Source organism: Zosterops lateralis (assembly GCF_965231275.1).
Source record: "Zosterops lateralis genome assembly, chromosome: 25".
Lineage (NCBI taxonomy): Eukaryota > Metazoa > Chordata > Aves > Passeriformes > Zosteropidae > Zosterops > Zosterops lateralis.
Window position 1 is genome coordinate 5661420 of NC_139785.1, and position 27097 is coordinate 5688516.

General features: G+C 42.7%; 1 protein-coding gene across 1 annotated transcript in view; it reads right to left on the minus strand.

Moving 5' to 3' along the window:
* PKNOX2 (PBX/knotted 1 homeobox 2) overlaps window positions 1–23147 on the minus strand; it is a 92074-nt gene extending 68927 nt beyond the window's left edge. The window contains exon 1 of the mRNA XM_083878124.1: window positions 22991–23147. The gene's annotated coding sequence lies outside the window, so the exon portion shown is untranslated. The remainder of the gene's footprint in view (window positions 1–22990) is intronic.
* Window positions 23148–27097: the final 3950 nt, after the last annotated feature.

Here is a 27097-nt window from a genome sequence, read left to right on the forward strand (position 1 = left end):
ATATATTACATACTATATACTATATATTATATGGTGTATATTATATTGTATATATTATATTGTGTATATTATATTGTATATATTATATAGTATATATTTTATATATATTATATAATTTGTGCAGTACATTCATATAATTTCAATATAATGTAATATATCCAATATATTCAATGCCTATCCTATATATATCCTATATATATATATTTATATATAGATATTATAGATGAAAATTTCAAAATAATATCATTATTATATATTATTCAAAATAATCATCCAAACGTAATCCAATAGATGGATAAAATGTAATAAATCTGACACACTCAATGTGCATCCAATATATATATTTATATATAATGTCCAATATAAAGGATCCAATGGCTGGATCCAATGGAATAGAGGTTCTGTAACCTGTAGATTTATTATATATAAATATATTTATATAAATATATAAATATTATACATATATATTTATTTATATATATATTTATCTATATCTATATATAGATTTTTATATATATATATACGACTTCCATAAGGATTAACCCCTCCTGCTGTTGCTTTCTGTCTATTTATCGAACTTCCACAAAAAAACCCCAACTTTTCTCAAGTTTTTGGCTTTTTCTCCTCCCACAAAAAATCAGCATTTTTCTCTGAAGAGCAACCCCCCCATTAAAGCCAAATCCCCACATTTTGGGGATCACTTCTACTTAATGCTATTATAAATAATATATACAATAATATACAGCAAGATAATAATTCCTTATTATATCAGACATTATACAGCAATCTAACACATATCCTATAGTCAGTACATCCCTATATATCAACCACTATAAATAAATATATCAATATTAATAGATCCTAATCAATTCCTATAATACAGGATTCTGCCATGCAGTTATTTAATTATTTATAAATATTTGTAGTGTTATATTGACTCATTACAGGTTATAGATCAATGTTGTTACATTGATATGTATAATACATTTATATCATAATCCTATAGAATATTATAAATAAATATCATTTATTTCTATTATATATATATGAATATATAAAAATATATTTATAAATGTATTATATTTATAACTATTTTATAGATATATTATTTATAAATATATTTATAAATGTATTATATTTATAACTATATTATAGATATATTGTTTATAAATATGTTTATAAATGTATTATATTTATAACTATATTATAAATATATTATTTATAAATATATTTATAAATGTACTATATTTATAAATATATTATAAATATACTATAAATATAATATTTCTAATATATTTATAAATTTGTTATACTTATAAATTTACAAATATATTTATAAATGTATTATATTTATTACTTTTGTATATAAACTAATAAATTAATGTAAATCTATTTATAAATTATTTATAAATATATATATTTATAATATATATATACTGTTTATATATATTATTTATAAATATCTATTTATAGTATAAATATAATATTTATATATTATTTAGATATATATATAAAAAAATAAATATAATTTATCAGTATATACCTAGCAAAAAATACTAAGAAGGAAGCCAGATTTTCCAAATTACCAGCAATATAATTTATCAGTATATACATAGCAAAAAAATACTCAAAATACAGTGTTTGCAAATTAGCAACAATTTAGTGAAAAAATTTTTAAGAAATACCCCAAACCCCCCAAAAAAAAAGAATTTGGAGAAAACCCCACTCAACACCCAAATCACCCAAAAAAATCCCACTCAAAACCCAACACACCCCAAAACAACTCATCCCAACGAGATAAAAAGATAAAAGAACTTGTTTAAATCTCTTTTTTTTTTTAATCTTATTTTTTTTTTTTTTTTGCCCACAGAGCTGGAGCTGGGAATCCATTAGCCTTTAATGAAGTGAAACCCTCATCTCGCCGGAGCCACCTCATTTAGCGCAATTGTTTCGCAGCCATTACGGAAAGACAATTACAAGGAAGCGGCGAGAGTAATTGGAAATGCTGGCAGGAGTTGGGCGAAATGATAATAAATAAAAATATTCCCCCTAATAAGCTCGCCAGGAGGGGGGTATAGGGGGGGGTGGGCTGGAGAAAATCAACATAATTAGAGCTGAACCTCGGCGAGGAAAAACAAGACAGCGGGGCGGCGAGGAGGGAAAGTGATGGGGGGAAAAAGTGGAGAAAAGTTTGGGGTTTTTTAGTTAAAAATAGAGGAGGGGAAAGAGTTTTCATCCCAACGCCTGTAGGGTGGTGTCAGGAGGGAAAAGCGTGGTGGAATGGGAGATGATGGCCATGGGATGTTCCTCCAGCGCCTGTTCCAGGGTGGAATTAAAGCCAAAAGAAAAGTGAGATGGGTTTGCTCATGGGATGTCATTGAGGAGCATCACTGGGTGACAGGAATTTGTCTATTTGAACTATTTATATTAACTTTAAGGCCATTAAGGAAAAGTGTGGCTGGAATGGGAGATGATGGCCATGGGAAGCTCCTCCATCGCCTGTTCCAGGCTGGAATTAAAGCCAAAAGAAAAGTGAGATGGGTTTGCTCATGGGATGTCATTCAGGAGCATCACTGGGTGACACAGGAATTTGTCCTCATTGAGGGTTTAACACATAAAATACAATAATTTTTCCAAAATGTGGATTATTTACATTAAGTTCAAGGCCACAAAGCATTAAGGAAAAGCGTGGTGGAATGGGAGATGATGGCCATGGGAAGCTCCTCCATCGCCTGTTCCAGGCTGGAATTAAAGCCAAAAGAAAAGTGAGATGGGTTTGCTCACAAGATGTCATCCTGGGTGACAGGAATTTGTCCTCATTGAGGGAGAAAATACAATTATTTTTGCAAAATTTGAACTATTTACATTAACTTTAAGACCGCGAAGCATTAAGGACGTGGATTTGGGGGAAAAGGGTTCAATCATATTTAAAACCAAATAAATAACAAACTACATGTCAAAAATAATAAAATACTCCCCCAAATAATAAAATATATGGAATAATTAATAATTTTTGCCCCCAAAGGATCAAACAGCCCCAATCTCTGGAGCAAAGGCGACTTTCATTTAAAAACCACACACATTTTTATTTTTTTTTTCCTTTGCCACTTCCCAACTCGGTTAAGATCATTATCACAGAATGGGAGCGGAGATAAAACATTTTTATTTTCTTTTCTTTTGCCTTCTAGTGGGATTTATTTTATTTTATTTATTTTTTTTTTAGCAAGAGCATCCCACTCCCAGCTCTCATGGAAGTCAACTCATGTTGGGAGTTAATGTTTCGTTAATACATAGGAGGCTTTTTTGTTAATTTATTTTATTTTATTTTGCTTTTCCATATTTCTCCTCAGTCACCAATTATTTGGCTCCCAAAGGGATTTATTACAATTTTTTTTTTTAGCCCACAGGTGCTGCTCGTGCCACAATAAGTTGTTATTAAATAATATTAAATTATTTAGAATTATGTGAAGCGCATTAAACGTTATTGAATAATATAAAATATTACTAAATGTTATTAAATATTTTCCAAAGCCATGCAGACAAATATTTCGGAGCTGTGAAATGACTCCATCAATGGGCTGGGAACCAGCAGGGTGAATCCTGATGGGGAGAACTGGGCAAAGCTCAGGGAAATTGGGGGAAATTTGGGTTATTTTGGAGTTTTTTGACCATTTCAGGTGGATGGGAGGGAGATGGGGAGTGTGGGGAGAGTGTGAGTGAGCAGGGAATGAGTAGAGAGTGAGCAGGGAGTGAGTGCAGAGTGAACAGGGAATGAGTACAGAGTGAGTAGAGAGTGAGCACAGAGTGAGCAGGGAGTGAGTAGGAAGTGAGCACAGAACAAGTACAGAGTGAGCACACAGTGAGCACAGAGTGAGTAGGGAGTGAGCAGGGAAGGAGCACAGAGTGAGCAGGGAGTAAGCACAGAGTGAGCACAGAGTGAGCAGGAAACAAGCACAGAGTGAGTAGGGAGTGAGCAGGGAGTGAGTAGAGAGTGAGCACAGAGAGCACAGAGTGAGCAGGGAGTGAGCACAGAATGAGCATAGAGTGAGCAGAGAGTGAGTACAGAGTCAGCACAGAGTGAGTACAGAGCGAGCACAGAGCAAGCAGGGAGCAAGCACAGAGTGAGTAGGGAGTGAGCAAGGACTGAGCACAGAGTGAGCACAGAGTGACCAGGGAGGGAGCACAGAGTGAGTAGGGAGTGAGCACAAAGTGAGCAGGAAACAAGCACAGAGTGAGCAGGGAGTGAGCACGGAGTGAGCAGGGAGTGAGTACAGAGTGAACAGTGAATGAGTAGAGAGTGAGCAGAGAATGAGCACAGAGTGAGTACGGAATGAGCAAGGAGTGAGCCAGGAGTGAGCACAAAGTGAGCTGGGAGTGAGCAGGGAGTGAGCACAGAATGAGCATAGAGTGAGCACAGAGTGAGTAGGGAGTGAGTAGGGAGCCAGTAGGGAGTGAGCAGAATGAGCACGGAGTGAGCAAGGAATGAGCACAGAGTGAGCAGGGAGGGAGCACAGAGTGAGTACAGAGTGAGCACAGAGCGAGCAGGGAGCAAGAACAGAGTGAGTAGGGAGTGAGCAAGGACTGAGCACAGAGTGAGCACAGGGTGAGCACAGAGTGAGTAGGGAGTGAGTAGGGAGTGAGCACAGAGTGAGCAAGTGATCCCTCCAGGTTTCAGCTTTTCCACTCTCCCCGTCCTGCCCTGGGTCAGTGCAGAGCTCTGAACCCCACACAGTGTCAGGGAGCTCTCACATCAGTCTGGGCAGACACAACAATCCTTCCCGGCCTGAGAACCAAGGCCACCACACAGCCTCAGGAACCAAAAAATACAAATAAAAGTGACTTGGGGAGGAGCAAACTGGGGGTAAATGACTCCATCACCTGGAGCTGGAATTGCAGCATTAACCCCTGATATGCCAATGGACCAAAGTGATAATTGTGTGACAAACTGGTGCCCACGGTCCATCCTGGGGCAGCCCCTGGGAGGCTGTGACTGCCCAAGGTGGGGCTGGTAAAGCCTTTAATAAACACCCACTGCATCCTCTGACTCTGCCTGGCCTCTGCTCCAGGTGAGGAACTCTGAGGAATCACAAGGAATGAGCAGGGAATGAGTAAAGAGTGAGTACAGAGTGAGTAGGGAGTGTGTAAGGCAGTTGGGACCACGCTCCATCTTCCCACCCATTAAAATCCCATTAGATTTCCTAAAGTTCACTTTTTTCTCTCAATAATAAAAAATAACTTAATAATAGCTTATATTTAAATATACAGTTATAAGTATTACAAATATATAATTATGTATTTATAATATATATATGATTTTGGGGCTACTTTTGAGAACCTCCTGTAAAAAATCATCAGTGCAGGGCAAGAGAAGATTTCCCTTGTCCTGCAGGATGCCTTAAAAAATGAGAGGAGAAAACCCAAAAAAGCCCTGATAAAATCACCCAGAACACACGCACAGATTTTATATTTATAATTATATTTATATATATTATTTTCAAGAGGAATCCCTGGGGATCTCACCTCAGCAGCCTCCACCTCCAAGTTTTAACAATCCCTAAAATGATGATTTCCCACCTCCATCAATCCTCAATCCCAGGTAAAAGTAATCCCAACACCCCAAAACATCAATGATAATTTTAGAGCCCCTTTTTGAGCCTCAAAACCCCTTCTCTTCCTTTTCCTGATCAAACCAATCCCAAATAATCCAAACCCCCTCTGGAATTTGGCATTTCACACCAAAATCCACCTAATTTTTGATGCACGAACATCCCAATGAGTGACCACAAAGGGGTTTGCAGGGAGAAACTCCTCTAAATTTTTGGAAAAAAAAAAAAAAAAAAGGGCATTTTCAGGGTTGCAAGAATGAATTAATTTGCCCAAAGCAGCGTTTCCATCCCTCATTCCCAGCGGGGAATTTTCCAGTAGCCAAGTGGAAAGGTTTATTTAGCCGGGAGCTTTTCACAAACATTTCCCTCTTATCCAGCAGGGAGAACCTCACCAACCGAAAGGAGATTTAATTAGTGAAAAAAAAAAAAAAAAAAATCTCGTTAGGAAAACGAAATTATCCGTGCTCTGGACAGGGGGGGGTGATTAAATAGAACCATTTGCTCCAACAGGCAGATCTGCTGCAGGATTGGGGGGAAAAAAAAGGACTCTGCACCCCCCAAACCCCTTTTAATTCCTGCCTAAAAGCCCTTGAGCATCTCATCAAGCTCACCTTGATTGCATCATGCAAATTGCAATTAGCTTTGCAGTTTCATCACCCCAGAAAAGAGGAAAAAAAAAATATAAAAAACAATATATTTTGGAGGTGTGGGTGCAGCAAACCCTAAAATTTGAGTGGTACCCGCTGGATGATGTGGTTGCGTCTCATCATTGAGCATTGAGTGATGAAAATGTTATTTTTTTTAAGTTATTTTTAGGATATTTTTACCACTAAAGCTGTGGTGGGTGTTTTCACATTGGTCCCTAATAAGAAATGTGGCCTCCAAGGTGCCAGGACACACAAGGGCAGCTCAGAACTGCAGGAAAATCTAAAAGAAATGAGAGATATTCCAGAATTCACCAGGACTGGAGCAGAGGAGCAGCAGGACCTGCTGTTCTTTTAACCCCCCTTTAATAGGATATCACAGAGCCCCCTGTAAAAATCATCAATTCAGGGCAAGAGAAGTTTCCCTTTGTCAGGAAGTCCTGTAGGATGGGTTAAAAAAATGGAGAAAAACCAAAAAAAACCATATAAAACTGCCCAGAGAATATGCATAGATTTTATATTTATAATTATATTTCAGAACACTCATGGATTTTATATTTATATTTCAGAACACTCGTGGATTTTATATTTATAATTATATTTCAGAACACTCATGAATATTTATATTTATATTTATATTTATATTTATATTTATATTTATATTTATATTTATATTTATATTATCTCAGGTTCAAGAGGACCTGAGATATTTATTTCAGAACACTCATGGATTTTATATTTATATTTATATTTATATTTATATTTATATTTATATTTATATTATCTCAGGTTCAAGAGGAATCCCTGGGGATTCCCAGGAACAGCCTCCAGTTCAAAGTTTGAGATCCCTAAAATGAGGATTCCCACCTCCATCATTCCCCAAATCTGGAGGAAAGACACAGTATTTCCACCACCACCTAAAAAAATGGGAAATTTGGGAGTTTTTTAGGTTTGGGGTGAAAATGAGCTCAATGAAAACCACCCAGGGATGCAGAAGTTAATTGAGAAATATCAATTAAATCCCCACTGGCAGGGCCCAGTATATTTATTCCCCATAAATTATATTCCCAAATATGTTCTTCCACTATATTCTCCAATATATTGTATTTATATACATATAGATGTATAAAACACTGTATTATATATATATATATATATGTACAGGGAATATTGTCTAATTTTCTTCAATACAGACAATATTTCCCAATATTTTTTACTCCTAAATATATTCCCCAATATTATATATTTTATATTCCCCTATAAATAAATATATATAATAAATATATAAATATACACTTATATATAGACTATATTATTTGCACTGCCCTTAACTTAAAATTGATTCAGAGTCTGCAATTCACACAATTATTTGAGCAATTCACACAATTATTTGAATTGTTTTGCAAAATCCATCAATTTTTTTCTGCATCTTGGGCTCAACTTATTGTTGTCTCAACTTCTGCCACAAATTTGCTACGAGTTTTGGGCAAAACTCACTTATTTTTTGTCAGGCAAAAGGGATTTATCCTTTAAAGGTCCTTACTAGATCCCACTCTCAGGATACAAAAAAAAAAAAAAAAAAAAAAAAAAAAAAAAAAAAAAAAAAAAAAATTTAAATGTGGTTTTATTTAAAATCTGAAGGTCAGATTTTACTAAAAAGTTTTGTTTTTAAGGAAAATTATTGATTTCAGATGGGAAATTCCAGACCTTGGGTATAATATGTGACAAAATCTATTTTGGGATGAGACAGGAGTGACCAGCCTGGCAGAGCAGGACATTTGACACTCGTGGACTTTTGGGGAATTTCCCTTTTGGGATGAATTTTAGGGGAATTTCCAATGCTGAAAGCGAGAAGAGATGTGGGATTTGGGTGCTCTGAGAGGACCTTTGGTGTGGGGGGCTTTAATTTGGGAGCACCTTTGCTAATTAGGGGAGTGAACAAAGTCTTCATTTGGGTGCCCTTGATGATTGGGGTACCAACTCAGTCTGTGCTAATTAGGGTGCCAGGGTCTTTGTTAATTAGGGTGCTCTGATGAGGTCATTAATTTGGGCCCCCTGCAAGGACCTTGGCTCATCCTCACACCCCTTGGACCTTTGCTAATTCGGGTCCCATCCCACCAGCTCTGCCCATGGTGATGCCACATCAGTCTCTGCTAATTAGGAGGCCCCATAATGACCTTTAATTAAGGCCACCTGGTAATTAAGGCACCCTGATTTGGGGTGTCTTTATATTTTGTGTGCCCTATGGGTATCTTTGTTCATTGGGGTGTCTGTGACAATCAGGGTGACATCCCACGGCCTCTGTCACCTCCAGGGCTCTCAGGTGGCACCTTTGCTGTCCATGAGCAGCAGGTGACACAGACAGACAGGACAGAGGTGACACAGGAAGGACAGAAGTGACACAGACAGGCAGGACACAGGTGACACAGAAAGACAGGACAGATGTGACACACATAGAACAGGACAGAGGTGACACAAACAGGACAGAGGAGACACACATAGGACAGGACAGAGGTGACACACACAGGACAGAGGTGACACAAATGGGCCAGAGGTGACACAGGCAGGAGAGAAGTGACACAAACACACAGGACAAAGGTGACACAGACAAGACAAAGGTGACACAAATGGGACAGAGGTGACACACACAGGACAGGACAGAGGTGACACCAACAGACAGGGCAGAGATGACACAGAGAGACGGAACAGAGGTGACACAGACAGGCAGGACAGAGGTGACACAGGCAGGACAGAGGTGACACAGACAGGGCAGAGGTGACACACATAGGACAGAGGTGACACAGACAGAGCAGGACAGAGGTGACACAGACAGGACAGAGGTGACATAAACAGACAGGACAGAGGTGACACACACAGGCAGGACACAGGGGACACAGACAGGGTAGAGGTGACACAGGCCAGAGGTGACACACACAGGACAGAGGTGACACAGGCAGGATAGAGGTGACACAGATGGGACAGGGGTGACACACACAGGCAGGACAGAGGTGACACAGACAGGACACAGGTGACACACATAGGACAGAGGTGACACACACAAACAGGACACAGGTGACACAGGACAGGACAGAGGTGACACAGACAGGAGAGAGGTAACACAGGCAGGAGAGAGGTGACACACACAGGACACAGGTGACACACACAGGACAGCACAGAGGTGACACACACAGGACACAGGTGACACACACAGGACAGCACAGAGGTGACACAGGTGACACACACAGGACAGCACAGAGGTGACACCGCTGCTGCCTCACTCTGGGACACCCAGCCCTGGGCAGGCCGTGGTTTCACCCACCCCTCACCTCCAGGAACGACTTTACACCCCAAACTCCTCCTGGAGCCGGTTCTGCACATCCCTGCGGGACACAGGGGCAGCTCCTGGGACCCCTCAGAGCACCCCAAACCCACCTGTGCAACCCCCACACTGCACCAATGGCTCACATTTCGTTAATTGTACAAACCTAATGGGGGAAGGAGCTGCCAGGGGGGGAGAAGAAGAAAAAAAGGGTAATGGCCATCAGGGCGGCAATAAACCAAAATTAATGGGCTGTGAGAAGAAATCGTGTCCACTCACCGCCAGGTTTGGAACTCAAATGGAATCCTGGAGCACCAGGGGGGGTTTGGGGTGTGCTGAGGTCACTCCTGGATCTGATGGAAAGTTTGGGAGGGGAGAGGGAAGAGCAGGAGCATCTTCCCAGTGCCCAAAATGCTGCAGGCAGCAGGGGAGGGCAGAGAGGGAGAGGAAAAACATCCTGATGGGACTCTGCCTTCAGCTGCTTTTTTATCTCCTTTCAATTTTTTTTCCCAATTTTCCTTTTTTAATTTTTTTTTTCCAATTTTCCTTTAAAAAAAAAAAAATTCTAATTTTCTCTTTCAATATTTTCCTATTTTATTTTTTTCCGATTTGATTTTTTTTTCACCAATCTTCCTTTAATTTTCTTTTTCTATTATTTGTCCTCATTTTCCCTTTTGTTTTAATCTTCTTTTTTTCCAATTTTGCTTTATTGTTTCTTTTTAACCGATTTTATATATTTTTTTAAATTTTTTTCTCCTATAAATGCCAAGGGGGAATAATTATTTTAAAAATGCTCCTGTTGTTGAGGAGCCACTCAGGGCTGGGAAGGATGGGAATGATGGATTAACCCAGGCTGGACCAGGGATGCTCAGGGATGCTCCATATGAGCAAAGATACAGGGATCAAACCCAGTTTGGACCAAGGATGCTCCAGCTCTGTGTGAGCAGGGATACAGGAATCATCCCAGGCTGGACCAGGGATTTTCCAGCTCCATGTGAGCAAGAATTACAGGGAACACCCCGACTGGACCAGGGATTCTCAGTGACACTCCAGTTCTTTGTGCTTGGAAACCAAGCAAAGATACAAGGATCATCCCAGGCTGGACCAGGGATGGTCATGGATGTTCCAGCTCCATGTGAGCAACAACACAGGGATCACCTCAGGCTGGACCAGGGATTCTCCAGTTCTCTGTGAGCAAGAATTACAGGGATCACCCTGACTGAATCAGGAATACTCCAGCTCCCTGTGAGCAAGGATACAGGGATCATCCCAGGCTGGACCAGGGATTCTCCAGTTCTCTGTGAGCAAGAACTACAGGGATCACCCTGACTGGATCAGGAATGCTCCAGCTCCATGGAAGAATACAAGGATCATCCCAAGCTGGACCAGGGATACTCCAGCTCCATGTAAGCAAGAATTACAGGGATCACCCTGACTGGATCTGGGATGCTCCAGCTCCATATAAGCAAGGATACAGGGATCAAACCCAGTTTGGACCAAGGATGCTCCAGCTCCATGTGAACAAGGACACAGGGATCATCCTGCCTGGACCAGGAATACTCCAGCTCCATGTAAGCAAGAATTACAGGGATCACCCTGACTGGATCAGGAATGCTCCAGCTCAATGCAAGCAAGAATACAAGGATCATCCCAAACTGGACCAGGGATGCTCAGGAATACTCCAACTCCCTGTGAACAAGGATACAGGGATCACCCTGGCTGGATCAGGAATACTCCAGCTCCCTGTGAGCGAGAATTACAGGGATCATGCTGACAGGATCAGGAATACTCCAGCTCCCTGTGAGCAAGAATTACAGGGATCATCCTGACTGGATCAGAAATACTCCAGCTGCCTGTAAGCAAGGACACAGGAATCATCCCAAGCTGGACCAGGGATGCTCCTGTCCCCTGCACACACGGAGAAAATCAAGTACCCAACACAGATCTCCCCAATTCCCAGATTTTCCCCACAAAGCTTCAAGCTGCTCATGTAGAAAACCAACCCAGGCTCGCAGGCAGGAGCTGTTTGGATGCCCTAAAGCAGGAGGAGGAACCAGCAGATGTAAATAAAGCCGGGATATCACCCAGGGAGGCTGCCCAGGGCTCAGGTTGCAGGATCCACCAGGGACTGCAGCTATTTTAGGATGGGGGGATCATTTCACCAACAATTCCCCTTCAGTTTCATATGACACAGGCCTGGCATCCCTAAAATAAACAGGGACTACACCTCGTCTTAAAGGGAATGGAAATAGAAATGTTCAACCTAATAAAAGGCACTCAAATCGTTGGTGTTAATGATTTACTTTATTTTATTTTATTTCTAGGGAGGAGAATAAATTGCACTTTGGATTTTAGCAAATTATTTGGGAATTTTGTTAATTAATGGGACAGTGGATGCAGAGATGGAGCTGAGATCCAGAGTTTGGGATCACACAGGGATTTGGTGGGTGTTTATTTTGTATTTGAGGAGTTTTCCCAGAGATATTAAAAATAAATAAATGAAAACTTTGTGTTTGGTCCCTGTCAGTGACATGCTCAGGGTTCCTCACCTGGAACAGCAGAAAGATGTGAGGCAAAATAGCAAAAATTTGGAGAAAAATTGTTATTCACTGATTTTTTTTTTCCCCCTATTGCACAATGAGTCAAATGGGCATTTTTGCTGTTTGGGGTCAAAAATCTCAGATTTAGGACACTCCCAACTTTTGCAGCCATATCACTGCTTAATTTCATTGTACATTAAAAGAACATTATATAAATATAATTTTTATTAATTTATATATATTTAATTTATTTATATTATTTATATTTTACATATTTTTATTAATTATATATACTAATCTAAATAAAATATCTTTATATTTTATAAATTATATATTATTGTATTATATCATTTATATATTTAATGAATATTTTATATCTATTTTATTAATTAATATATAAGTGTTGTATATGTAAAAATAAGATATTTTATATTATTTATTATATATATTGTATTAATTGTGTTTATTATTATATATGTATATTCATTTTATATATTATATATATTATATATATTATATCACATTATAAAAGTTTGCTAACAGATCCCAATCTCATTGAAAACTATCATTTATCAGCTGGAAAAATCATCCTGTGAAAGATCACCATCACTTTTGGCAGCTAAAAACTCCCTCAGCAGCCAAGTTTCAAATTTCTTTCAGGCTCCACTGCTGCAGCTTCAGAGATCCCATCTCCGAGTTATTCCCCCTCCTCTCTTGCAAAAAGAATTTAAAGTTTGAATTTGGAGTTGTAACCAAAAAAAAAACCAGCACAGGGACAGGGAATTTCCCAGGAAACTGAAAATTTACTGTTACAAATCAACCAATATTTCTATTATAAATCAGAAATTTCCTGTTACAACCATTACTTCCTATTACAAATCCATCAATAATTTCCCACCATAAACCAACCCATCATTTTTTACTCTTAATCAACCCACTATTCCCCGGGATGACTCAATCAACAATTTCCCATTATAAATCAATCAACCCACGACTTTCCTACCCCAAATCAACTAAAAATTTTTTTTTACTACAACCAAACCAACTCAGAGCTTTCTACTACAAGTTAATCCATCAATAATTCCCCATTAGAACCCAATCGACCTTTGCCTTTGGAGCATCAATCAATCAATCAATCAATCGGGTTTTATTCTGAAACAATTTGAATTCAATTGAAATTAATGAGATTTTGGTTCAGTTTTTTGGGTTTTTTTTTTCCTGCCAGCCCCCCAGAAACGCCCCCAGCAGGTATTTATAGTGACCCTGTCTCATCCCCAGTGCCCTCAGCCCCAGCCGTTAATTAAATTAACACAAAGAGGGGCTTGTTGAGCTCTCCAGCCTCCCAAAGTGGAGCTGGAGAACAGGAAATAAAGGGGGGGATTCTGTCTGCTGGGCTCGGGGGGGCTGCAGGGGGGTTTGGGGTGAATCCCACCCCATAACAGCCTTGCCATGGGATGGGGAATAGGAAATAAAGGGGGGGATTCTGTCTGCTGGGCTCGGGGGGGCTGCAGGGGGGTTTGGGGTGAATCCCACCCCACAACAGCCTTGCCATGGGATGGGAACAGTAAATTGGGTGTCCCCAAACCTATAACAGCCCTGCCATGGGATGGGAATAGGAAAAAATATGGGGAATTCTGTCTGCTGGGCATGGGGTGTCCCCCACCCCACAACAGCCATACCATGGGATGAGGAACAGGAAAAAATGAGGAGAATTCGGTCTGTTGGACTTAGGGGGGCTGCAGCAGGGTTAGGGGTGTCCCCCACCCCGTAACAGTCACACCATGAGATGGGGGAACAGCCCACCCAGGACTGGGCTGTGGGATGGGAATCCGCCTAAGGGAATTAAATCCCACCTTGCAGCCCCTCTCAGCCCAGATTTACCCCCAAACCATGGGCTGGAACAATTCAGGATCAATTCAGGCACTTCCCAACCCTTGAGCCCTTCCCCAGCTCATCACAGCCCCGAGCCCCTCTCCAAGCACAATTAACTCAGGGGTGAAAACACTGCCAGTAATTCCTGCAGGGATAACAGCACTGGGGATTTCTCTGGCTTTTTCCCCCTGTTGAGCCAAATCCCTGTATAAATGGCTGCAGGGAAAATAAAAAATAACCCCCCCTGATGTCTCTACCTTGAGATAACCTTGGCCACTCTCCAGGTGCTCTCAGCTCTTAAAGATGCTCCTTAAATCGCTTTATTTAGTGGGTTTTAGCATAAATATTCTCACCAGGACCTTCAGCTCGGCTGTTTGGGGTGTTAAATTTAAAAGGGAAGGAAGAGAGGGGGGAAAAAAAATCCCTTTTGGAGTTGTTTAGGCAAGGAGGAGTGATTTAGTACGGTACAGGCTGGGATTAGGATGGCAAAAGGTCAGGTTGGAAAGAAGGAAAAGGTTCCCAACAGCAAGAGGTGGCTCCTGGTATGAGGAGAAAACACTGAAATGGTCAAAAAGAGAAAAAAAAAAACTTGATAAAAAGTGATGGTTGAGGCAGTGGGTAAAGGGGAAGGTCGGGTTTGTTCAGTGGCCCTAAAGTTGGACCTTAAAACTGCACCAGCATCCCTAAAATAAGATCAGCATCACCAAAGGGTGATGAGCAGCCCTAAAGTTGGACCACCATCCCTAAAACTGCACCACCAGCCCTAAAACTGCCCCAGCATCACTAAAATTGCAACACCATCCCTAAAACCATCCCCAGCATCCCTAAAACTGCATCACCACCCCTAAAACTGCACCACCATCCCTAAAATCACCCCAACATCCCTAAAATTGCCCCAGCATCCCTAAAACTGCACCACCATCCCTAAAATCACCCCACCATCCCTAAAACTGCACCACCAGCCCTAAAACTGCATCAGTATCCCTAAATCTGCACCAGCATCCCTAAAACCACCCCAGCATCCTTAAAATTGCCCCAGCATCCCTAAAACTGCACCACAACCCATAAAACTGCACCACCATCCCTAAAATCACCCCAACATCCCTAAAACTGCACCAGCATTCCTAAAACTGCACCAGCATTCCTAAAACTGCACCAGCATTCCTAAAATTAGATCAGCATCACCAAAGGTAGATGAGCAGCCCTAAAGTTGGACCAGCATCCCTAAAACTGCCCCAGCATCCCTAAAATTGCAACACCATCCCTAAAACCATCACCAGCATCCCTAAAACCATCCCCAGCATCCCTAAAACTGCATCACCACCCCTAAAACTGCACCACCATCCCTAAAATCACCCCAACATCCCTAAAATTGCCCCAGCATCCTTAAAACTGCACCAGCATCCCTAAAGCCACCCCACCATCCCTAAAACTGCACCAGCATCCTTAAAAATGCACCAGCATCCCTAAATCTGCACCAGCATCCCTAAAACTGCACCACCACCCCTAAAATTGCACCACCATCCCTAAAACTGCCCCAGCATCCCTGAAATTGCCCCAGCATCCCTAAAACCACCCCCAGCATCCCTAAAACTGCCCCAGCATCGCTAAAACTGCACCAGCATCTCTAAAACTGCCCCAGCATCCCTAAAACCACCCCCAGCATCCCTAAAACTGCACCACCAGCCCTAAAACTGCACCAGCATCCCTGAAATTGCCCCAGCATCCCTAAAACCACCCCAGCATCCCTAAAACTGCACCATCATCCCTAAAACTGCACCACCATCCCTAAAATTGCACCACCACCCCTAAAATTGCACCAGCATCCCTGAAATTGCCCCAGCATCCCTAAAACCACCCCCAGCATCCCTAAAACTGCCCCACCATCCCTGAAGTTGGATAAGAATCTAAAAAAAATTCAAATCTAAAAATCGCACCAGCATCACCTCATAGCACAATAACCCATCAATATTAAATTTAGCATTTAATTCATGTTGTTATCTTTAATTATTTGCTATTTGTTTTTTATTGGTTATTGACTATGTATTAGTATTTATTTATTTTTTTATTGTTCATTTTTTTTTTTTTTTAGGATGGTTAAGTTTGTTCTTTACCATCCCACTGACAAAGTGCCCCCCACTTCATTATTTTTTTTTTTTTTTGTTTTAGAGCAAATTAATTAATTGCTGGAGTTACCAGAGGTTGGATCTGGCAGCAAGATATAAAGAAACCAATTTCTGCAGATAAAATGCATTAAAAGATCTTTTGCAGGCATTTGGATATAAATGGGATTTTTTGCTTGGGATTGAGATAAAAAAATTAATAAGAATTTCTTTCTTTCTTTTTTAACTCCTGCAGCAAAGTTCATTTGCTCAGAAATCCAGATTTTGGGGGGCTTTTTTTTTAAAAAAAAATAATTCTATTTAAAGCAGGTGAATAAGGTCAGGAAGGGGATAAAGGATGGTCTGGAAAGGAGAGACCTCACCCACTATATCTGAACCAATTATTTATAATTATTTATAATTATTTATAATTATTTATAAAGAGATGATGAAGGAGATAATAAAATACAAAACCTGGATCCCTCCCTTTGACAAGAAGCTGCAGGAATATAGTGAAAAAAGGGTAAAAATATAAAAAATATGGGGAAAAAAAAAGGAGAAAAATCAAGCAAAATTAAGATTTTTTTTCTTTTGGGATAACACCAAAATCTCCATCCAGGTCCCAGATCAGCAACAGGCACTGGGATGGAGAAATCAGCAGCTTGGAACAATAAATTCCCTTTTAAATTTATTGCTCAGGAGCATTAAAAATGTCTAAAGTGGTTTTAAATCCACCAGAGCCGTGGGAATTGTTATTCTCAAACTTGCCTTGGAAGATTCAAGTAGTGCTTAAAAAAAATGAAAATTTAAAAATAAAAAAATAAGATTTGAAGGGGTTTTTAAAGCCATAAAGACGGAGCTGGTCCTGCCTCCACTAAATAATTCTGGGAATTTCACATTGTTGGTCTGGTAATGGAAAAGGAAAATGCTACAATTAAATATTGGGATTTTTTTTTTGCCATTATTTGGTCAATTTTTTGCCTCGTTGTTGGGCTGGGGAATGGTGGGTTTGCTGCTTGGACAGGGCTGGGCTGGCAAAAAATGATGGGGGGAAAAAAAAGGCAAAATAATAAAGGAAAATAAATAAAAGTTTAAAAAATAAATAAATAAAAAAGGGGAAAGAGGAAAAGCAAAAAAAAAAAAAAAAGAAAATTAAAAAGGGGAGAAAATGGAAAAAATAAAAAATAAGAGTGAGAAAGAGAGAGGGGGGGAAAGGGAAAAAACAATCCTCTTTTTTTTTTTTTAAGGGGAAAAAAAGAGGAAAAAAAAGAAAGGAAAACAAAGAAATGAGAAGAGAAGAGAAGAAAATTTTAAAAAGGAAAAGAAGGAAAATCGCAGGGAAAATCAAACAGAAAAAAGGAAAAGATTTAAAAAGAAGGAAAAATGAAAACTAAAACACGAATAAAAACAAAACTAAAACAAGAATAAAAACAAAACTAAGACAAGAATAAAAACAAAACTAAAACAAGAATAAAAAACAAAACTAAAACAAGAATAAAAAACAAAACTAAACCAGATAATCAAAAAAATAAAAAGAAAATAAACCAAAAAAAATTAAATAAGAAAATAACATGAAAATTAAAATAAAATAAGTAATAAATAAAAAAAAAAATCTTAAAATTTGTAGACATGGTGCTTTTAAATTGAGGATTAATTCCCAGCCTTCTGAATTATTATTATTATTATTATTATTATTATTTGGAGATGGTGTCTTAATGATCTGACTAATGATGTTGGGAATTCATTTATTTTTGGGGCTAATTAGAGGGCATTTTTTAACACCCTCTTTGGTGGGGAAAATTATTTGGGAATCGAGTTGTTTGACAGTGAATGGGATGTTAAATACAAATGTGAATTTTCTGTAAATTATCCCACTAATATCCCAAAAAAAAAGTGGTGGAGGATGTTAAATGTTAAATGCAACTGGGAATTGTCTGGATGCACTAAATTATCCCATTAATATCCCAAAAAAAAGTGGTGGAAGATGTTAAATACAACTAGGAATTCTCTGGGAATACCCCACTAATATCCCAAAAAAAAAGTGGTGGAGGATGTTAAATACAACTAGGAATTCTCTGGGAATATCCCATTAATATCCCAAAAAAAGTGCTGGAGTGAAGTGAGGATGGGAAATAACTGGGGATGGGATGTTGGGATGCATCAGCAGCACCAAAAATGACCCAAAATAAAGATGATCCTGATGCTCCTGATCTGGTTTTTCCACCAGGTTTGCAATGCCCAAATCTCCCTGAATTTATCCCTGACTGTGGCAAAAGTTTCCTGATGCCTTTAGGAACTGTTACAGCCCCATCCCCATCACTCCAATCCTTCAAGCCACAGCAGTTCCCAGGAAAATAAATTGTCCCAAACTGGGGTGTCCCAATATCCTGAATTAATTTTCTCCACAATTTCAGGAAATATCCCAAAGATCCATCACACAAAAAGCAGGACATGGATGGTACCCAGAGGTGCAAGTCCTCTGCATCCCACCCAAAATGACCCAAAATAAAGATGATCCTGATGCTCCTGATCTGGTTTTTCTACCAGGTTTGCAATGCCCAAATCTCCCTGAATTTATCCCTGATTGTGACAAAAGTTTCCTGATGCCTTTAGGAACTGTGGGGCTGTTACAGCCCCATCCCCATCACTCCAATCCTTCAAGCCACAGCAGTTCCCAGAAAAATAAATTGTCCCAAACTGGGGTGTCCCAACATTCTGAGTTAATTTTCTCCACATTTTTAGGAAATATCCCAAAGATCCATCACACAAAAAGCAGGATGTGGGTGGTACCCAGAGGTGAAAGTTCTCTGCATCCCTGAGGATGAGGATGGATGGGGTAAAGGATGCTCTTTTCCCAGTTTATTTATATATTTAAGTTTTATGGGAGAAAAAAAAAACCCTGTTATCACTCCAAGAGTTATAGGTGTTGTCCATCAACTTGGGAAAAAAAAGACAAGAAGAAATTCAGAAGCAGTTCAATGGAAAAGCCAAAATCACCCAAAATCCAAAGCTGCCCCATTGAGGGTCTTGTTTTATCCTGGAGGTGGAAAAGGAGTTATTCCTGATGTGCCAGAGGGTAAAAAAACTCTTCTCTCAATGCAATTTTATGCATTTAATCCAAAAGAAATCCAAAAGAGGAGATCTCCTTTAAAAAAAAATACCTTAGCAAAAAAAAAAATGAGATTTCCTTAAAAAAAAAAAGTGACTTCCTTTAAAAAAAGAAATAATAATTCATTTAAAAAAATGTTTCACTTAAAAATGGAGTAACTTTTTTAAAAAAAGAAAGTGAGATTTCCATTAAAAAAAAAAAAGAGATTTCCTTTATTTCCCCCTCCCCAAAAATGATTGAGGGAAAAATGAAATATGTTCCTGCAAACTCAATGGGGAGGCTCAACATCACTTTTCTCCCTGTTTTTTTGATATCAGGGAGTATTTAATGCTATTTATAAATAAATCTCCAATATTATAAAGATCTCAGGTTAAAATAAAGGGGGTTATGGGGTGGCTTTGGGGAGCAAAGGCTGCAAAGTGCCTTTAAAAATCCCAATTTTGGGATGTTAAAGAACCCAAAGCATCTCCTCCTCCTCCCGACACCACCAGCTCCCCCATTAACCTCTCCTGTAATTAGCCTCAAGCAATTAACTTTTGCTCCTAACGAAGGAATCTCAGCGCAGGGAGTTAAATAAAATAGGAGAAAAAAAATAAATAAAGGGAAATCCTGATCTCATCATCCATAAACCCAAAACAAGGCGCTGTTTTTTCACCTAAAAATCCAATTAATTCACCCAAATCCCTCTCCCCATCCACATGAGGCTGAAAGAACCCCCAAAATAAAGGGTTTGGGGTTGTTTTTTGGGGTTTTTTTGGGTTTTTTCCACACCGAGTCAGCACTTTTGGAGGCAAAATATCCAAAAGTTTCACCAGAATCAAATCCACTGAGCCACACACTCCAACCCCAAAACCTTCCAGCATTTAAAGGCGAAAAAATAACTTGAAAAAAAACCAAATTAAAGCCATTTCCTCTCCTCTTTTGGTGCTTCTCCCCGGCAGACAGCTGTCCCAGCATCCCAGCCAAAAATAATCCATCTCCCCCCTCCCTTTCCTCAATCTAATCTCCCCTGGCTGGGAGTTTGAAAATATCCTGCTGGGTTTAGGGTTTCCCGTTACCCGGTGGGCGGCGAGATAGTGGAGAGAGGGGGAAAATAAAATATCCTTGGGAATGAGAGAAAAAAAAAACCCAAGAAGAGCCCAAACAAAGAGCTCAAGTTGAGGTTGGACACCTGGCGAGGAGTGGGATTGAAGTGGGATAACCCCAAACCATTGGGAAAAAAACTTCTTGAGTTGTATAAATGTCACCATCTCATAGAGGGAAATACAACAGAAAAAATCAAGGATTCAAATTATTAATATTCAAATAAAAATTCAGATTATTATTATTATTAAGAAGAAGAAGCTCTCCCTGCATTGCTGCTGCAGAACCACTTAAATAAAATGGGATTTCTGGAGTGTTTCACCCAACCTTGTGGGAACACAGGGGGAGCTGCCCAAGGGGAAGGGGCTGCCCTGGGGGGGATAAGGTGACACACACGGGGGGATATCCCGGGTTTGTCCCGGGAAAAGGGGCAGGATGGGGCATCATCCCCAACCAGGGCCATGGGGGGTGTTCAAGGGGTACCGGGAGGGCTTTTGCAAAGGGGGGATGCTGCAGGGAAAGCTGAACTGGGGGGTAACTTCCATCCTTGGGGGTCCTGACTGTGACCCCTCCTCAGTGACCAGCCATGGGGGGCTGGAATCCCCTGGGAAAGGGCTGAGAACAGCCAGGGGGGATCAGAACCCCCAGTGCCCCCAGGGTGGGCACTACAAGCTCTTGCAAAGTGGGGATGCTGCAGGTAAAGCTGCACTGGGGGGCAACTTCCCTGCCTGGGGGTCCTGATGTGACCCGTCCTTTGGTGAGCTGTGGCGAGCTGAGAGGGGCTGGAATCCCTTGGGAAAGCCAGGGGGGATCAGAACTGGTCAGGGTGGGCTGCAGCCCCCCAGGAGGGCACCCCGAGCTCTTGCAAAGTGGGGATGCTGCAGGTAAAGCTGCACTGGGGGGTAACTTCCCTCCCTGGGGGTCCTGATGTGACCCCTCCTTGGGAGAGCTGTGACCAGCCATGGGGGGCTGGAATCCCCTGGGAAAGGGCTGAAAACAGCCAGGGGGGATCAGAACCCCCAGTGCCCCCAAGGTGGGCACCCCAATCCCTTGCAAAGTGGGGATGCTGCAGGTAAAGCTGCACTGGGGGGTAACTTCCCTCCCTGGGGGTCCTGATGTGACCCCTCCTTGGGAGAGCTGTGACCAGCCATGGGGGGCTGGAATCCCCTGGGAAAGGGCTGAAAACAACCGGGGGGGTCAGAACTGGTCAGGGTGGGCTGCAGCCCCCCAGGAGGGCACCTGGAGCTTTGCAAAGTGGGGATGCTGCAGGTAAATCTGCACTGGGGGCAACTTCCCTCCCTGGGGGTCCTGAGTGTGACCCCTCCTCAGTGACCAGCCATGGGGGTCTGGCATCCTTGGGAAAGGGTTGTGAACAGCTTGGAGGGATTGGAACTGGTCAGAGGGGGCTGCAGACCCCCAGGAGGGCACCCCGAGCTCTTGCAAAGTGGGGATGCTGCAGATAAAGCTGCACTGGGGGTCCAGCCCTCCCTGGGGGTCCTGATGTGACCCCTCCTGGGGGGAGCTGTGGCCAGCCATGGGGGTCTGGCATCCCTTGGGAAAGCCAGGGGGGATCAGAACTGGTCAGAGGGGGCTGCAGACCCCCAGGAGGGCACCCCGAGCTCTTGCAAAGTGGGGATGCTGCAGGTAAAGCTGCACTGGGGGGCAACTTCTCTCCCCGGGGGTCCTGATGTGACCCCTCCTTGGGAGAGCTGTGACCAGCCATGGGGGGCTGGAATCCCCTGGGAAAGGGCTGTGAACAGCCTGGGGGGATCAGAACCCCCAGTGCCCCCAGGGTGGGCACCCCAATCCCTTGCAAAGCCGGGATGCTGCAGGTAAAGCTGCACTGGGGGTCCAGCCCTCCCTGGGGGTCCTGATGGTGACCCCTCCTTGGGGGAGCTGTGGCGAGCTGAGAGGGGCTGGTATCCCCTGGGAAAGGGCTAAAAACAGCCTGGGGGGATTGGAACTGGTTAGGGGGGTTTGTAGCCCCCCCAAGGAGAGCACCCCGAGCTCTTGCAAAGCCGGGATGCTGCAGATAAAGCTGCACTGGGGGCAACTTCCCTCCCCGGGGGTCCTGATGTGACCCCTCCTGGGGGGAGCTGTGACCAGCCATGGGGGGCTGGCATCCCCTGGGGGGTCAGAACGGCTCAGGGGGGCTGCAGCCCCCCAGGAGGGCACTACGAGCGCCCAGGGGGGGTCAGAGCATCCCCGCCAAGCGCTCGGGGCTCCGCAGGCAGCCCGGGGTCTGGATGGGGGCTCTGCAACCGGCCGGGGGTCTCAAACCCACCCCCCAAAACACAGCAAAGCTTTTCGGGTCCACCCCCCAAAAATCCCCGCGACCCTCCTGGGGGTCCCCCCACCCCACACTTATCAAGGGGGGCCGCGATCTTTATTTTGGGGGCTCAGTGCGATGTTTTGGGGGGCAGTCACTGCCCCCCCGGGATGGCCAGGGCCGGTAACGGGGGGTGGGGAATTCCCGCATCCCCCCAAAACCAGCCCGGCCCGGGAACCGCAGCGCGGCTCGGCCGGGGAACCGCACACCGGGAACCGCAAGTTACTTCCCCCCGCACCGGGGGATGGGGGGCTGGGGGGGATGGATGGGGGGGGGATGGATGGAGGGGGGGTGTCCCCGCCGCTTTCCGCCGCACGTGCCCCGCCGCCCGCGCCGCTTTGTCCGCCGGGCTCCGCCCGCCCCCCCGCCGTGAGTGACAGCCCTACCTGCCCGCCAATCTTCATCACACCGACACCGGCCTGACAGCGCGGCCGCCGCTTTTCGCCGCCCGGCCCCGCCGCGCCGCCGCCGCCACGCCCCGCCCACCGCCCCGGGGACACGCCCCCCGCGCCGGGGCACGCCTCCTATTGGCCACGCCTACAGAGTGAGGCCACGCCCCCTCAGTGAGGCCACGCCCCCTCGCCGCGCCCAGCAGCGCCCCCTGCTGGACGGAGCTGCGCCACCGCACCAAACTGAGCCTGGACCCCTCCGGACCCCCCCAGACCCCCTTGCTGTCCCCAAGACAGCTCTCAGACCCCCCTGGTGTCCCCAGGACAGCGCCCAGACCCCCCTGCTGTCCTCATTCAGCGCCCAGACCCCCCTGGTGTCCCCATTCAGCGCTCAGACCCCTCCCCAGACACCCCTGCTCCACTCAGACAGATTTCCCACACCACATCTGCCTCCCCAGAGCATCCATCCCTCCTTTATACCCCAAATACACTGCCCTGCACCCATAAACCCCTCCAACACATATTCCCCCTCCAGCAGCATCCATCCCCCTTTATATCCCAAATACACTGCCCTGCACCAATATTATTCCCCACACCACATCTGCCTCCCCAGAGCATCAATCCCCCTTTATATCCCAAATATATTGCCCTGCACCCCTAACACCCCCCAATACATATTCCCCCTCCAGCAGCATCCATCCCCCCCTTTATACCCCAAATACACTGCCCTGCACCCATAAACCCCTCCAACACATATTGCCCCTCCAGCAGCATCCATCCCCCCCTTTATATCCCAAATACACTGCCATGTGCCAATATTACTCCCTGCACTGTATCTGCCTCCCCAGAGCATCCATCCCTCATTTATACCCCAAATACACTTCCCTGCACCCATAAACCCCCCCAACTCATATTCCCCCTCCAGCAGCATCTCCTCCCCTATAAATCCCCGCCCACCCCACCCCAAATCCTATAACCATCCCAGACAGGTTCAGAGCCAGTCTCTGTAGCTTCAGACTCCCCTGGCTCCAACCCCAAATTCCCTGGGGGTTTTTATTCCCTCCATCAAACCCCCCCAGGGGGGTTTTACCAAACCCTCCCACCCCCAACTCAACCTTTAAGGAAATTTTGGATACCCAGTGAAATCCCACCCCAAACCTCTCCTGTGGTATTTTCCCCCAGAAGATATTACCTCCCACTCTTATTTTGGAAAGATCTATTAATTATTGTTAATTTTTTGGAGGGGAGAGCTTCTAACTGACCTCCCCCTACCCAAATTTTGGTCCACAAGAGACACCAACTGCCCTTCTCTGTCCCAAAGTCCCAAAAATGAGATTTTCCTGGAATAATATTCATTGGAAATACTGGGTCCTGCAGCCAAATTTTCCCACATTTTATTGCAAAACCCGCAGGGACAGATTTTTCTGGATCAGTTTGACCACTTCTTTATTTTTTTTCTCCCAATTTCCCTAATGAAAAATGCCATTGAGAGTGGCTTTAATGAGAAACACTGAATTTCTGCCCATTTCCTAAAGATGCTGAGTGTGGGATGGAGTCACCCAATAGAAAACCAGAATTCCTTTGGAATAGGTTAAGGTTAACAGGTTAAATAATAGGTTAAAACTAACCCCAAAGAGTTTCAGAGGGTTGTAGGAGCCAGGGGCACTAATTGATATATAGGGGATGCAATAGGAATTTTTTTTGTCCAAAAAAATCAAATTTAAGGCCAAGAACCCAAAACACTTCAATTTTTCCTCTTCAGTTTTCCAGAAAAAATGGCTCCTTGAAAACTCAGCATTCCTAAAATCCTTCCTTCTAGTTTTTCCTGAAAATAAGTCCATCCACAAAGTATTTTGTCCACTGTTTATACTTCCTACTTGGGAGCTGATCTCCTTTGGGTTGGCCAACGAAAAACAAGGAAAAATAAATGGCTCCCACTTGGAATCCATCAATAAAATAACAGAGAGATGCAGTGGGTGGTTGGGATGAATCCCTACCCCTCCAAAATAAAAAATAAAATAAATAAAAATAAAAATCACTGCATTGCATCACTGAGAAAACCCAGCAGGAACTCAGAGCATCCCCCCCCAAGTCCTTTGGAGATGTTGGGATGATTTAAAGGGATTTCTTGCCTTGTAAATCAGCCAGCAGGACGTTTTTTCCCCTCCCTTATTGCTATTCCACAGAAGGCAGAGAAGATGAGGAGCCATAAAGCTGTCGCCGGTTGTTTCACCCAGCTGGGGATGCCAGACAGAAAATATTTCTGGGTTTGGGGTTTTTTTTTTTTTTTTGCAAGAAGCTGGAGAATTGGAAAGGAAGAGAGAAAAGGGGGAGGCAGATGGAAAAGCCATCAGTGTGATATCAAAGGATCATCCACATTTGGCATCTCATCCTCCTCCTCTTGTCTTGGAAAACAGGGGTGGAAAAGAGCAGCCACACGTGGGGTGTGTTTTAAGCCACATCATGGCCAAAAAAATATCCAAGAGCTCAAAATTTTAGGGTTCTTTTGGTACAGGGATATTTTTTACAAGCTCCTCACATTCATTCCTCGAGCATCCCCCATTTGATCCTTGAATATCCCACATTCACTCCCTGGACTTCCCTCATTTATCATCCCCAATTTGTCACCAATTCCTCCACTGCTTTTAGAATCTCACTTTTAAACTTCAGGAAAACTATCCAGGCCCAGATTTTTTTTTTTTTCTTTCACAAAGGCAAAAGCTGCTTCATCCCTGGAGAGTTGTTTTTTTTTTTCCAGAGGTTAATTATCATCAATTATCATCCCTGGTAAGAAAAAAAAAAATTCATTTCCCAGTTGGGTTGGCCACTTCATCACTCAGCCAGGGGAACTCGGTGGAGATTTTTTTTTTTTTTTTGGTGGTAAATTAAAATTCTCTCACACTCAATCTCATAGTCCTTTTCCCAAAAAAAAAGCATCTTTTCTGCTGCAACTGAGTGATTTTTTTTTTTTTTTTTTTTTGGTCAAGTCTAGTCCTACAAACCCTGAGTCTCCAGGACCACATTGAGAAGAGTTTGGGTGCCAACTCAAAACACACTTTTTCCCACCCTGGACTGCAGCTGGAACCCCAAAAACCATGAAATCCTCCTTCACACACCTTTTTCCATCCCTATCTCAACCCAGATTGCAGGAAAACCTCCCTAAAATTAAATCCCCCCAAATTCTGGGGGGTTGTGCCATTTCCACACCCCAAACTGGACCATGGGCACCTCAAGGGGGATATTTTTATAAATATAAAATTGCCACAAACTCACTGGAACTTATTCCAGAGGACATGGACAGGTTCTTTTTAAAAGAGACGAGAATTCAGAGCAGGTTTGATGAAATATTAAACATTTGGCAGGAGCAGCGACACACATAACCAGCAATATTTACATTTTTTACATAACGGGCTTCAGGAGAAAACAAATTACATAAAATACAGAGCTTTAGTCTCCATCATTTCGCTGCTCCTCCATAAATAATTCAATTCTCTTTCCAAGATTGCGTTATTGCTCGTGTCAGATTTCTCTAAGAAAAAAAAAAAATAAAAAATAAAATAACTGTGACGGGGATTCTCCGCAAGATGCACAAGAGTAAAATCCAGTAAATTATTCAATGATGGTTATTAAAAACAAGAATTTTGGGGCATTTCCTTGAGGCTGAGCCTGGTTTAAGCACTTGGAGGGGTAAAATGTCCCTGATAAATTAAAGGAGGGAAGGTGTCCAACCCCTCAGGAGTTAAAAAAGGCTTCAAAGGGATTCCTAAAGAAAATTTAGGATTTTTTTTTCCCCCAGTGGGACCCACCAACCCTTTCATCCTTCTCTCCCAGACTCCACATTTGGATCTGCATCCAAATCAGCCATTAAAATTCCTGCTGGATTTTTAGGAGATATTAAAGGACATGGATATTTCCCTTACACCTCTCTAAACTCTCTCCAGCAATGACTTTCAAGAAGTGAAAGAGAAAATTCAGCATCAACCGATGGAGCCTTAAAAACAACATCCACACCTCTCCCAACCCAACAGTGTGGGATGAAATTAAAGGATTTCCCCAAATTTTAACTCTTTATCTCATTAAATTTCTCTATAATTTGATTTTCCC